The sequence below is a fragment of the Gastrolobium bilobum genome, unplaced genomic scaffold (assembly GCF_033153095.1).
Source record: "Gastrolobium bilobum isolate Gb01-03AN ecotype WA unplaced genomic scaffold, APGP_CSIRO_Gbil_v1 utg16275, whole genome shotgun sequence".
NCBI classification, from domain to species: Eukaryota; Viridiplantae; Streptophyta; class Magnoliopsida; order Fabales; family Fabaceae; genus Gastrolobium; species Gastrolobium bilobum.
The window spans coordinates 112361-126134 of NW_026896379.1; positions in this window are offsets into that span (position 1 = coordinate 112361).

The window sequence follows — 13774 nt, forward strand, 5'->3', positions numbered from 1 at the left end:
CTAACTTGAAGATTTGTCCGATATCGAAATCAAAAGATTAGCATCCCTGGGAGCTGGGTCTAATCTAGGAACATTTCTAAGGCGATAGCTTGACAAAGTGGACTCAGTTAAAGAGTCACAACCTCTTTCTCTAAATTTATGACTTAAGAACACATAAGAATAACATGGGTCACTTTGAGTACCCTTATTCGAAACTAGAGGTTTTGACATAATAGTTGAAGGAATTCCTTCATCTGAGCTTTGATGTGGAACACGGCTCAACGGAGTTAATCTCGGATTTTGAATTTGGTGGGGAATTTGTTTGTTCGGGATAGATCGACCTAAGCTCTTACTTCAAGGAAAAAATTGAGTGTTTGTGTTCAATCGACCTCGACGCTGGTTTTCGGAATTTTGTAATCTGAATCTTTTCATAGAATTTCCTCCATGATATCCATTAACCACAGCTTCACGTTTTCCTTCTTCAATTCTAGGTATTCCTCAAAACAAATACCGGAGTCTAGGGAAAATTCTTCTAAGAAACTCAACCTCATCCTCTTTCTTATCCTCATCACGGACAACATCCTGATTATTTTTCCTCCTTCTCATTTCTAACGAAGTTGAATATAACAACTAGCCTAATATTCCAGGGTAAAGGGGGAAAGGTAATATAGTGGAATACTACGAATACTATAGAAGTTCAAAGAAGTCCAACGAATAAAAGATAACATGAGGCAGAAAGCAGCAAGGGATTTAAGTTTCAGAATATGCAGGGAGCAGAGAGTATGTGAAGATTCAAGAATGCAAATTACTACAAATTCTTAAAACAGGCCAAAGACAAAGAAAGATTCAAAGGATCATGAAAGATACCTGAGTTCAAACTATTTAAAGTGTAATAAAGCACCTTGAATCGGATGACCTCTCATAAGTAAAAACGAAGAAAAACACACAAACCAGAATGAAGACTTCTCAGAAACGCAAATGAGATATCAATCTTTGAGTGGCAAAATGGGGGGGGGAATATGAATAGCAAAATGTAACCGCTGAAGTTTCGAGTAGCAAATGTCAGGGGCATAAGGGCCAATTCACCCTAAAAGTAATGATTAGATGGTTAAACGATTCTTGCATTTAATGCGCGCGAAATGAGAAGACGGCGTATGTTGGCTACAACACGCAAGCAAAATCAAAAGTCACCATATGTACGGGTCTCATCATTACTTGAACAGTATAAAGCCCTTATCTCATATTCATTATTTTCAAACAGACAAAGATTAACTCGGTTCATATGGAGTCAAAACATAAGAAATTATATAAAGACTAAGAACCGGGTTTCAAGAAAGACATTTTCTTGCATAACATAATAATGATAAGTCTTATAAGGGACAATTGAACCGGGGTTTCAATAAAGAGTTGAACCTGGGGGCAACTCATGATCAGAAAGTAAAGGTAATTCAAGGTTGACCATAACTTGGATCGAATTAATATAAATTATATCTTGGCAGTTTGGAGATTCAATTTGTTGAGATAATGAACAGATAAATTATCCCTTAGAATTAATATAACAAATCTGGAAACTCCTAAATGGGAATTCGGATAAGTATGGAAGCAGATCCGGATACTTCTTGATTAAAAAATTCGGACAATTTTTTATAAACCCGAATAGGCATAGAAACCTGTAGAAATACGGATAATTTTTAGAGCTATATACACCCGGCAGCCCGGACACCCAGACTGTCTATGTAAGAACCTACACCGTTAAATTAGAAAATTAAATTAATTAAATAAGAAATTAGGAAATAATTTCATAATTGACCCTAATAATTATTAGAAGGCTTAAATAATTATAGTAAGTCAATAATAATGTGGAAAGTCGCTTTTCTGATGAAAAGTGCAGATACCGGTTCTGCTCCACGGTATAAATGCGTCCCGATGAAGTATCCCAGAAAATTATAATAAGTGTGGGAATATTTCTAGAATAATATATAGGACTAGCATAACAAGTTTGGAGTCAAAATAATGAAAACTGGTGTCAGAACTAATACTGTCAGCGTGAAAACGCGTACCAAAAAAGTGTTACGAAAAATTAAAATTAAAATATAAAAAATCTTAGAAAAATGGCTAGGTTCAGAATATGAAGTTTGAGATTAAAATGATAAGCGTAGCTATTGACACTAATACTGCGCGATTAAACTTAAGTGCACCTATAAATAACAAGGGCACATGATCCTAGGTCAGAAAATCATAACTTGCGTGGATTTTTTCTGAGCTTCTTAAGGCCGCCCCTTCCTCCATCCTCTCCCCTCCATTGAAGCTCCAAGAGAGCACCTTTTCACTTAGTTCCTTCACCAAAGTTGCTTGTATGAGTGTGCTCTAGCCATAGGTGGGTAAAAGTCCAGTCATTTCTGAGTTGTGGGTGTTGTGGTGGTTGAGAGAGGTGCTGACTTTTAAGTTGTGAGGTGTGGGAGCCATCTCCATGCCATTTGAAGCTTCTAGGTGCCTTTTTGGTGGAGAAAAGACCAAGCTTTGGTTACCATTTTCGTGGCTTTGTAGAACCTGATTTTTGAGTCAGATTGGAGAGCTCCGAGAGCCTATTTTTCTGCTGAGTTTGAGCCTCCATAGGTATACCTTGAACATTCCCTTTGAAATTTCATGAAAATAGCTTGTTTGTGTCATGAAAAGAGATAACTTTAATCATTCAAGCTTAGGGTTGTTAATCTAGGGTTAATAAGTGATAATGAACATTTGTTTTGGGTCAAAACCGAACCTTGGATCAATGGGAGCCATTTGCACTTCGGATTATGCAGAAAAATTCTGCACAAAACAGTTCTACCCGCGTGGTAATCGATTACTTTTAGTTGGTAATTGATTACCCTGTTTTTGGTAATCGATTACCATGTTCAATAATCGATTACCATGTCCTTGGTAATCGATTACCCTCTGTGAAAATGACCAGAAACCAGTTTTATGCATGGGAAAGTCCCCAATTGGGCATGATGGCCTAGGAAGTTTGTGTTACTGTTGAGAAATAGTGATACCTTTAATAGAGGGACTTAATGCTTGATAATTATGAACTAGAAAAGATGTAAGCTTTCGTGTTATTGATGATATTTCTGATATAAACAAACTGTGATTGTGCTGTTTGGTGACCTTGGGCCAGTGTGGACTCTTGGTTTGGACGGATAGCTTGAGAGGTAAGCTTTCGTGTCCTCAGTTTAGCCATTATTGGTTCCACCATACCCCGTGGGGGAATGGTTTATACGCATGATGTGTTTTCATGTATTGATTTTGAAATACCGTTGAGCTATTATGTGCAAGTGCTTATAATATGCATGTGTTGTTCCACCTAGACGGTAAGCCTGTGTATGTAGTAGACATGCTGTAACACTCCGTGTATACCCGGTAATGTTATCATACTATCGTATTAAGCTGCGCTTAATTAAAAATGTAGAATATTCTTTTTCTTTTCAATTATGACGTCATTATCAATTACCAACTTGATTACTTAATCAATTTCATAAAATATCGCCTGAATGTAAAGTGCAATAAGACATCTACTGAAATACCTCAATATATAAATAAAGTAAGTATCTAAATCACAGATCTACATCACGTAGTCTGGAAAATATCCTGATACATTATTTCAACTCCAAATGAAACTAAGACATAACTAGTCTATGTGTCAAGGACAATCCTCATGCTCACCAAATCAACAGAGTCTCAACAAGATATTCATAAACATAAAATGAAGCTCAAAGCATAAAAGCAGCATGCATATCCAGCATCCAACAAGTCAGCATATAATATCATCAATATCTAACTCAGCTCCGGCCTCTTGCCGCCTGGGGCCTCAACCCCAACATTACCTGATTCTGAAATAAGCATTCCCCAAACGTGGGGTGAGACTACGTTCTCCAACACACAACAAATCACAATATGATTTAGGACCAGCAAGTATATCAACATACATAGCTCAAAAGCATTAACATAAAGACTATGTTCTCCTTTAACGATTTACGTCTTAAGGCTTCCAACAAAGCCACAAGCCCTTAATCACATGATTCTGACTTAATTCAATTAAAACAGAAGTTCAACTTCATCAATCTAGGGTCCACAAACCACCAGTAGCCCATAGTACTCAAAGCACAGCTACTGTTCTACAAAATTCCAGAATATCCGGATATTCCTCAGGGAGATATCCGGATATCCAATATCCGGATATCTCACTGTCAATATCTGGATATCCAATATCCGGATATCCAGATCCCCAATATCCGAATATGCATATCCGGATATCAATATCCAGATATTTCACGGGCAAATATCTAGAAATTTCGCGACAGAATGCAGTTTCTGCATTTTCGCGGAGATATCCTTCCAAGGTTGGGTTTTTACTGATTTTAGACACTTAAGCATGCATTTTAAAGTGTGTTAAGCATTTTCCAACATTAAGTTATCATCATTTAACCTTTACATGCATCAAGGTTCCATTTTTAAGCAAAAGAACTCAAGTTAAAGGATGATGATCATACCACAAGCTCAAAACAGAGAATGGAGATGCTCTTGGAGCTCTAACACAGCCCCTCAAGTCTGACTCAGAGATGTGCACGAAAATAGCACCACAAAGGTTGGTTCTTTAACACCAAAGGCCACCACTTGGACCTCCAAATGCCATGACAAGGCTTCTCTCAACCCAAAACCACCAAGTCAGAACCAAAGCTTACTCACACAGCCCCTCTAACTCGGAAAATGACCAACAATATAGTCCCCAAGGCTAACTCTCACCAAGTGTTTAGAATGATGAAATAGGAATCAAAGTTGAAGACTTGCTCAAGAAATGGTGAAGAAGGTCAAGGAGAGCATTTCTGGTTAGCTACCACAAAGAACTCACGCTCAAAGTCTGTTTTCTAGGGTTGTGTGCCCTTAAGAAGAGTATTTATAGCGGTTTAACAATAAAACACACAATATTAACTTTAATTGCTACCCTTAGAATTTTAATCCCAAACTTTGGATTCTTAACCTACTCAATTTTACAAGAATTATCATATTTTTGTTATATTTTTCGGAGCACCTTTCCAGTACGCGCTTTTCATAGCCAGTATCAGTTTCTGGCAGCAGTTCTCATTATATTGACTTGAAACTCATTTTAAAAGTCTTTCTTATTATTATAGTAATTATCATTAACTTATAATAATTTTCCAGGATAATTTTTCGGTACGCATTTATACCGACTAGCAGAGCCGGTATATGCACTTTTCTTCCGAAAAGCGACTTTCAGCATTCTTAATCACTTATCATAATTATTAAAGCCTCTTGATAATTATTAGGGTCAATTATGGAATCATTTCCTAATTTAACATAATTAATTACTTAATTTCCTTAATTAACGGTGCAGGTTCTTACATTCACCCCACATTTTTAGGATTTTGTCCTCAAAATCAGAAAACATACCTGCTCGAAACTCGAGGTACTGCCGGAGAAGCTCGTCCTCACGCTCCCAAGTACACTCCTCAGGTGTTCTTCTAGTCCATTGCACTTTGACCATCGGAATGATCTTGCTCCTCAGCTGCTTCTCGCCACGATCGAGAATCTTTAGTGGTCCGACGGGAGTTTTTAGGTTCTCCCGAACCTCCACATCATCAGGTTGCACCACGTGCGAAGGATCTGCTATGTACTTCCGAAGCTGAGACACGTGAAAAACGTCGTGGATGTTGGCCAAGTTCGGAGGCAAGGCAAGCCGGTAGGCAACAGGTCTTACTCTACCAAGAATCTAGTACGGCCCAATAAATCGCGGGCTCAGCTTCCTCACTCTGAGTGCCCGACCAACACCGGTGACAAGTGAAAGTCTCACAAACACGTGCTCACCCTCACTGAACTCCAGTGGACGATGCTTGACATCATAGTAGCTTTTCTGGCTATTCTACGCCTGCTTCAACTTTTCACGGATCATCTAGATCTGCTGGGTGGTATCTTGGACAAAGTCCAAGCTAAAAATCTCCTTGTCCCCGAACTCAGACCAACAAGTAGGAGTCTGACACCTCCTACCATACAGTGCTTCGTAGGGCGCCATGCCCAGGCTAGCATGAAAGCTGTTGTTGTAAGAAAACTCAACCAACGGAAGGTACCTATCCCATGCCAAGCCCTGCTCCAACATGCAAGCTCGCAACATGTCCTCCAAGGTCTGGATGGTCCTCTCAGTTTGTCCATCAGTCTGAGGGTGTTAGGCGGTACTCAATCTCAACTGCGTACCAAAAGCCTCCTGCAGCGCCTCCTAGAACCGAGATGTGAACTTCGGGTCCCTATCCCTAATGATACTCTCGGGCACCCCGTGAAGCCTCACAATCTCGCGAACATAAAGCTTGGCCAACTGCTCTGTAGTGAAGCTCACCTTCACAGGAAGAAAATGGGCAGACTTCGTCAGTCTGTCTACAATGACCCAGATAGAGTCACAACCCGCCTGAGTCTTCGGCAATCCCACCACGAAGTCCATGGAAATACCTTTTCACTTCCACTGTGGTACTTCAAGAGGTTGAAATTCACCAGATGGTCTCTGATGTTCGATCTTCACCTTCTGGCAAACCAAACACTTGGACACAAACACAACAACATCTTTCTTCATGCCCGGCCACTAGAAGTTCTTCTTCATGTCTTGATACATCTTAGTAGCACCAGGGTGGATAGAAAATTGGCCCTTATGGGACTCTGCCATAACCTCATCGGTCAACGGACCTCGAGGAACCACGATCTTCTGCTGAAACAAAAGAAGCCCATCATCATTGCAAGACACACCGTCTTGGTTCTTCACATAATCCAGACACTCTCTCTGAACTTGTTTCTTTTTGATCTTTTCTAACAGCTCATTCACGACATATGCTGCTTCCATCTCGAGAAGTGCACTCCCACATGGAGCGGTCACTGCCAGGTTTCGAAACTTCTCAACCACATCAAAGTTACCAAGTAACAAACTGGATGAGCTACTGGATTTCCGACTCAAAGCATCAGTTACCACATTGGCCTTGCCAGGATGATAGCTCAGCTCGAAGTCGTAGTCCTTTATGAACTCCATCCATCTCCTATGCCTCATGTTCAGCTCTTTCTGGTCGAAGAGATACTTCAAACTCTTGTGGTCGCTGAACACCACAAACTTCAAACCAAAAAGATAATGCCTCCAAATCTTGAAAGCAAACACAATAACAGCCATCTCCAAGTCATGAGTAGGGTAGTTCTCCTCATGAGGTTTCAACTGCCTCGAAGCATAGGCAATCACTTTGCCCAACTGCATCAACACACAACCTAACCCCTTCCCGTAGACGTCGGTGTAAAGCTCAATCTCAAGCGCAGGATCAGGTAGGACCAACACAGGTGCAGTAGTCAGTCTCTCCTTCAACTCCTGAAAACAATCCTCACACTCGTGAGTCCACACAAATGGAGTCTCCTTCCGGGTAAGACGAGTCAATGGCAAAACCATGGTGGAGAATCCCTTGATGAACCTCCGATAGTAACCTGCCAAACCCAGAAAGCTCCTCACTTCCGTAACTGTCTTGGGTCTCTCCCAATCTAGTTTAGCCTCGATCTTGTTCGGATCCACTGCAACTCCTTCAGTAGAAATAACATGCCCAAGGAATTCACTGACTTGAGCCAAAACTCACATTTGGAAGGCTTCGCATACAGCTTCTTCTCCTTCAGCACTTGTAGAACAATCCTCAGATGCTCTACATGCTCTTCCTCCGTCTTGGAGTAAATCAAAATATCGTAAATGAAGACGATCACAAACTAATCCAGGTACGGCTGGAAGATCCGGTTCATGTAATCCATGAACACAGCAGGTGCATTGGTCCAAACGGAATCACCAAATACTCAAAGTGACCGTATCTCGAACGAAATGCGGTCTTAGGGACATCTTCCGGCTTCACCCGAATCTGATGTTATCCGAACCGGAGATCAATCTTCGAATACACGCAAGCACCCCTGAGCTGATCCAACAGATCATCAATCCGAGGAAGGGGATACTTGTTCTTGAACGTCACCTTGTTCAACTGCCTGTAGTCGGTGCACAATCGCATTGTCCCGTCCTTCTTCTTCACAAAGATGACCGGTGCTCCCCAAGGAGACACACTCGGTCGAATGAAATCTTTCGCTGAAAGATCCTCAATATGCTTCTTCAGCTCTGCCAGCTCCGGTGGCAACATCCGGTATGGAGCTAAAGAAATAGGCCCAACACCAGGCAACAGATCAATGGAGAACTCTATCTACCTCTATGGCGGAAACTCAAAAATCTCCTCAGGAAACACCTCGAGGAATTACCTCACCACAGGAATGCCAGAGATATCCTCATGTGTCCCACTCACCAAACCTCCCAACATGATATAACCAAATGCCCCTGCTCTCAAGGCTCTCCTAACCTGCAGCAACGAAATTTATGGCGAGGAACTAGCTATGGAATCACACGGAGACATCGCCACACGCTTGGCATAACAGTCAATCAATGCACAATTTCTAGACAACCAATCCATGCCCAGAATAACCTCCAAGTTAGCCATCGGCAATCCTATCAGATCTACCGAGAACTCACGGCCCTCCCACTGAAACACGACATCTCGATGTACAGTGGTAGAATCACACTTTTCTCCGGTGGCGGTGGTCACCCGCAACGATGGAGAAAGCACAGACATGGGCAACTCAAGCCCCACAGCAATCGGGGTAGCAACAAAATAATGCGTAGCCCCATAGTCAAACAAGACATCAATAGATGATGCACCAATAGTAACAGTACCTCTGACAAAGTTCAGAGCTCGGTCCGACTGCTGACGATCCAGGGTATAAACATACCCAGTGGACGGTGGCACTGCCGGTGCCGAAGTAGGTGGAAGGGGAACCATCTGAAGTGGCACTGCCTGCACTGCAGTAGCCCTCGCCGTCGCCAACGGACAGTCTCTGGAGAAGTGACCCTCCTTGCCACACTAAAAGCAAATCAACTGGCCGGTGGAACACGGCCCAAAATGAGTCTTCCCGCATCCCGAACATGAAGGAGGTCTCGCTGCACTCCCCTGAGCAGAAGTCCTCTTGAACTGATTCGGCGCCTGCCGAGTTGCCATCTGTTTTCCTTTACCCTTGTTCCCAAACTTCATGTCTCTCCAAGAAGGGGAACTACGAGCTGCTACCTTCGTCGCCTCAGCAACCTTGGCCTTCTTGGCCTTACTCGAGTCGTAGAAGTCCTCGATATCACGACACTGCTGAACCAGTGTCCCAAAGTCTCTCGAAGCAGAACCAGCAAGGTAACCAACAATATCCTCACTAAGTCCCCTGCGGAACTTAGCAGCCAAGAATGTAGGAGTAGGCCTCGCCATCCTGAAGTGCGCAAACTTCACCAACTGGTTGAACTTGGCCCGGTACTCGTCAACAGACAACGAGCCATGAACCAACCTGTCAAACTCTCCCTGCTGCCTCTCCTGAGCGTCATACGGAAAGTACTGACCCAAGAAGAAATCCTCGAACAATGGCCACGTCATCCGATGGCCCTGCATCTCGTAAATGTGAGAAGTGTTCGTCCACCACTCGTGGGCATCGCCCTCCAGCATGTAAGTAGCGAACATCAGCTTCTGCAGATCTATGCACTGCATGACCCGAAATATCTTGTCCAACGCCTGTAGCCAATGCGCCGCGGCAACAGGATCATAAGATCCATCAAAGGTAGGTGGCTTATGCTTACGAAAAGCATTCAGCCGGCGATCGATCTCATCTCGATCCTCAACAAAAACAGGGACGGTCTGCACAGCCCCCGTAAGGTGACTGCCATCACCCATCTGACTCTGAGAGTCATCCTGCAGACTGGGTGGAGGTGGTGGTGGCGGTGGAGGTGGTGGCGGAGGAGCATGGCCAACAGTGGGGCCAGTCCTCATCTCCTCCAACATGACTCTAAACATCGTCATGTTCGCCAGACGGTTGGCCTCCAACACATCCTCAGTGGCCTTCCTATTCGCCTCTCTGACGGCGTCCAGCATGGCCTGGTTTGCCATTCTCATGGCCTCCTGGTCGGCTTATCAGGCCGCCTGCAGCTCAGCCAATGCAGCCAGGACAGGATCGGGCTGATCCTCCGAAGTCTCGCGGTTTCTCCCGGGTCTTACCATGACTCTGCACAAGTTACACAAATTATGAGTTGATCAGGCCCATGCAATGTGATCACATATGCATCATCATAATAATACTCGACGGAGCAAACACACAAAACAGACACAACCAAACATCCTAATCATTGCAATACATACAGGCTTTTCCCTTGAACCATTGCACTGATACCATAAAATGTAACACCGCGTGTATACCCGGTAATGTTATCATACTATCGTATTAAGCTGCGCTTAATTAAAAATGCGGAATATTCTTTTTCTTTTCAATTATGACGTCACTATCAATTACTAACTTGATTACTTAATCAATTTCATAAAATATCACCTGAATGTAAATTGCAATAAGACATCTACTGAAATACCTCAATATATAAATAAAGTGAGTATCTAAATCACAGATCTACATCACGTAGTCCGGACAATATCCTGATACATTATTTCAACTCCAAATGAAACTAAGACATAACTAGTCTATGTGTCATGGACAATCCCCATGCTCACCAAATCAACAGCGTCTCAACAAGATAGTCATAAACATAAAATGAAGCTCAAAGCATAAAAGAAGCATGCATATCCAGCATCCAACAAGTCAGTATATAATATCATCAATATCTAACTCAGCTCCGGCCTCCTGCCGCCTGGGGCCTCAACCCTAACATTACCTGATCCTGAAATAAGCATTCCCCAAACGTGGGGTGAGATCTCTAAACTAGAAATCTCAGTAAGACTAGGGGTCCTCAAGGATCTTCCAACCCAAGCTCACTTACATGTGCAATATAAGTTCTAAAAGCATTTATATCAATATCAGTTCCAAAACTATGCAGTGCAACAGATATTCATGCCATGTGTGTTTATCATTATTCTACTGGCCAGAGAAATGCAGGAATACGTCTATCACCTACATGTAGTACAAGGAACACCGCTTGCACCTCACCCACAGCCTCACCATGTTGTATGTACTACATACTCAGGCTTACCGTATAGGTGGAACACCACATGCATATCCAAAAGGCACTAGCATATAACAGCTCAATAGCATTTCCAAAATATCAAAAGCATGTAACACAGCATGCATATAACCATACCCCCATGGGACATGGTGGAACCACAACATGGCTAAATCGAGGACACGAAAGCTTACCTTGCAAGCTCACTGTCCAATGCAGAGAGTCCTCACAGCTCAAGTCCAACACACAGCAGATCACAATCTGATTTAGGACCAGCAAGTATATCAACATACATAGCTCAAAAGCATTAACATAAAGACTATGTTCTCCTTTAACGATTTACGTCTTAAGGCTTCCAACAAAGCCACAAGCCCTAAATCACATGATTCTGACTTAATTCAATTAAAACAGAAGTTCAACTTCATCAATCTAGGGTTCACAAACCCCCAGTAGCCCATAGTACTCATTGCACAGCTACTGTTCTACGAAATTCCAGAATATCCGGATATTCCTCGGGGACATATTCGGATATCCAATATCCGGATATCTCACTGTCAATATCCGGATATCCAATATCCGGATATCCAGATCCCCATATCCGGATATCAATATCCGGATATTTCACGGGCAAATATCCGAATATTTCGCGACAGAATGCAGTTTCTGCATTTTCGCGAAGATATCCTTCCAAGGTTGGGTTTTTACTGATTTTAGACACTTAAGCATGCATTTCAAAGTGTGTTAAGCATTTCCCAACATTAAGTTATCATCTTTTAACCTTTACATGCATCAAGGTTCCATTTTTAAGCAAAAGAACTCAAGTTAAAGGGTAATGGTCATACCACAAGCTCAAAACAGAGAATGGAGATGCTCTTGGAGCTCTAACACAGCCCCTCAAGTCTGACTCAGAGATGTACACAAAAATAGCACCACAAAGGTTGGTTCTTTAACACCAAAGGCCACCACTTGGACCTCCAAATGCCATGACAAGGCTTCTCTCAACCCAAAACCACCAAGTCAGAACCAAAGCTTCCTCACACAGCCCCTCTAACTCAGAAAACGACCAACAATACAGTCCCCAAGGCTAACTCTCACCCTCACTAAGTGTTTAGAATGATGAAACAAGCATCAAAGGTGAATACTTGCTCAAGAAATGGTGAAGTAGGTCAAGGAGAACATTTCTGGTCAGCCACCACAAAGAACTCATGCTCAAAGTCTATTTTCTAGGGTTGTGTGCCCTTAAGAAGAGTATTTATAGTGGTTTAACAATAAAACACACAGTATTAACTTTAATTGCTACGCTTATCATTTTATTCCCAAACTTTGGATTCTTAACCTACTCAATTTTACAAGAATTATTATATTTTTATTATATTTTTCGGAGCACCTTTTCGGTACACGCTTTTCATAACCAGTATCAGTTTCTGGCACCAGTTCTCATTATATTGACTTGAAACTCGTTTTACAAGTCTTTCATATTATTCTAGTAATTATCATCCACTTATAATAATTTTTCGGGATACTTTTTCGGTACGCATTTATACCGACTAGCAGAACCGGTATCTGCACTTTTCTTTCGAAAAGTGACTTTCAGCATTCTTAATCACTTATCATAATTATTAAAGCCTCTTAAAAATTATTATGGTCAATTATGGAATCATTTCCGAATTTAACATAATTAATTACTTAATTTTCTTAATTAACGGTGCGAGTTCTTACACATGCCATAGGGTGATTCTGTGGGTGGGTGTAAGTAGTACTTGCACTAAATGTGGGTAATAGACGTATGTAAATTCTGCATTTCTCTGGCCAGTAGAATAGTTGACACACATGACATGATTATTCTGCTGCATTGCACTGATTTTGGAACTTATATTATATTACTGCTTTTGAACTTATATTGCACATGTAAGTGAGCTTGGGGTGGAGAATTCCTTGAGGACCCTTTGCCTTACTGAGATTTCTGTTTAGAGATCTCACCCCACGTTTGGGGCACATATTTCAGGTTCAGGTAACTCGGGAGTAGAGACCTCGAGCGACAGGAGGTCAGAGCTTAGTTGACTGTTTTCATGCTGGTTATACTGCTGTGATTGGATGCCGTTATGTTTTATATTATTATTATGATTTTGCTATTGAGACTTTGTTGGGCCTTGTTGCCTTATTTGGTGAGCATGGGGGTTGTCCATGCCACATTGATTGACTATGTCTTATTTTAGCTTCGGGTTGTATTAATGTATTAGGATTATGGTCCGTACTACGTGTTGTAGTTCCGTGACTTAGATACTCACTTTTAATTATATATTGAGGTTATTCAGTGTATTTAGCTTTATTACAATTTACATACAAGCAGTGTTTTATGAAAAGATTAAGTAATCAACTTGGTAATTTTAATGACGTCATAATTGAAAAGAAAAGTTATTCCGCATTTTAATTAAGCGTGGCTTAATACGATGACATGTTAACAAATCAGGTATACACGGGGTGTTATAGTCTGGCTGAGGGATAACTGTTATGGACTCATATGTTTGACCCATTTATTATATGGCCCAATAAGGGGTAATCCAAATAAAATCTGATATAATTAAAGGAGGATATCCATTAAAGTTATCAATCCTAATACGACAGCTAGGGATGTGTCGAAGAGGTGAGATTTGGGAATTTGGGAGCTAGGGTTAGAAATCAGAAATTGACTAGGGTTAAAACGTAAAAACGAAAAAATGATTAAAG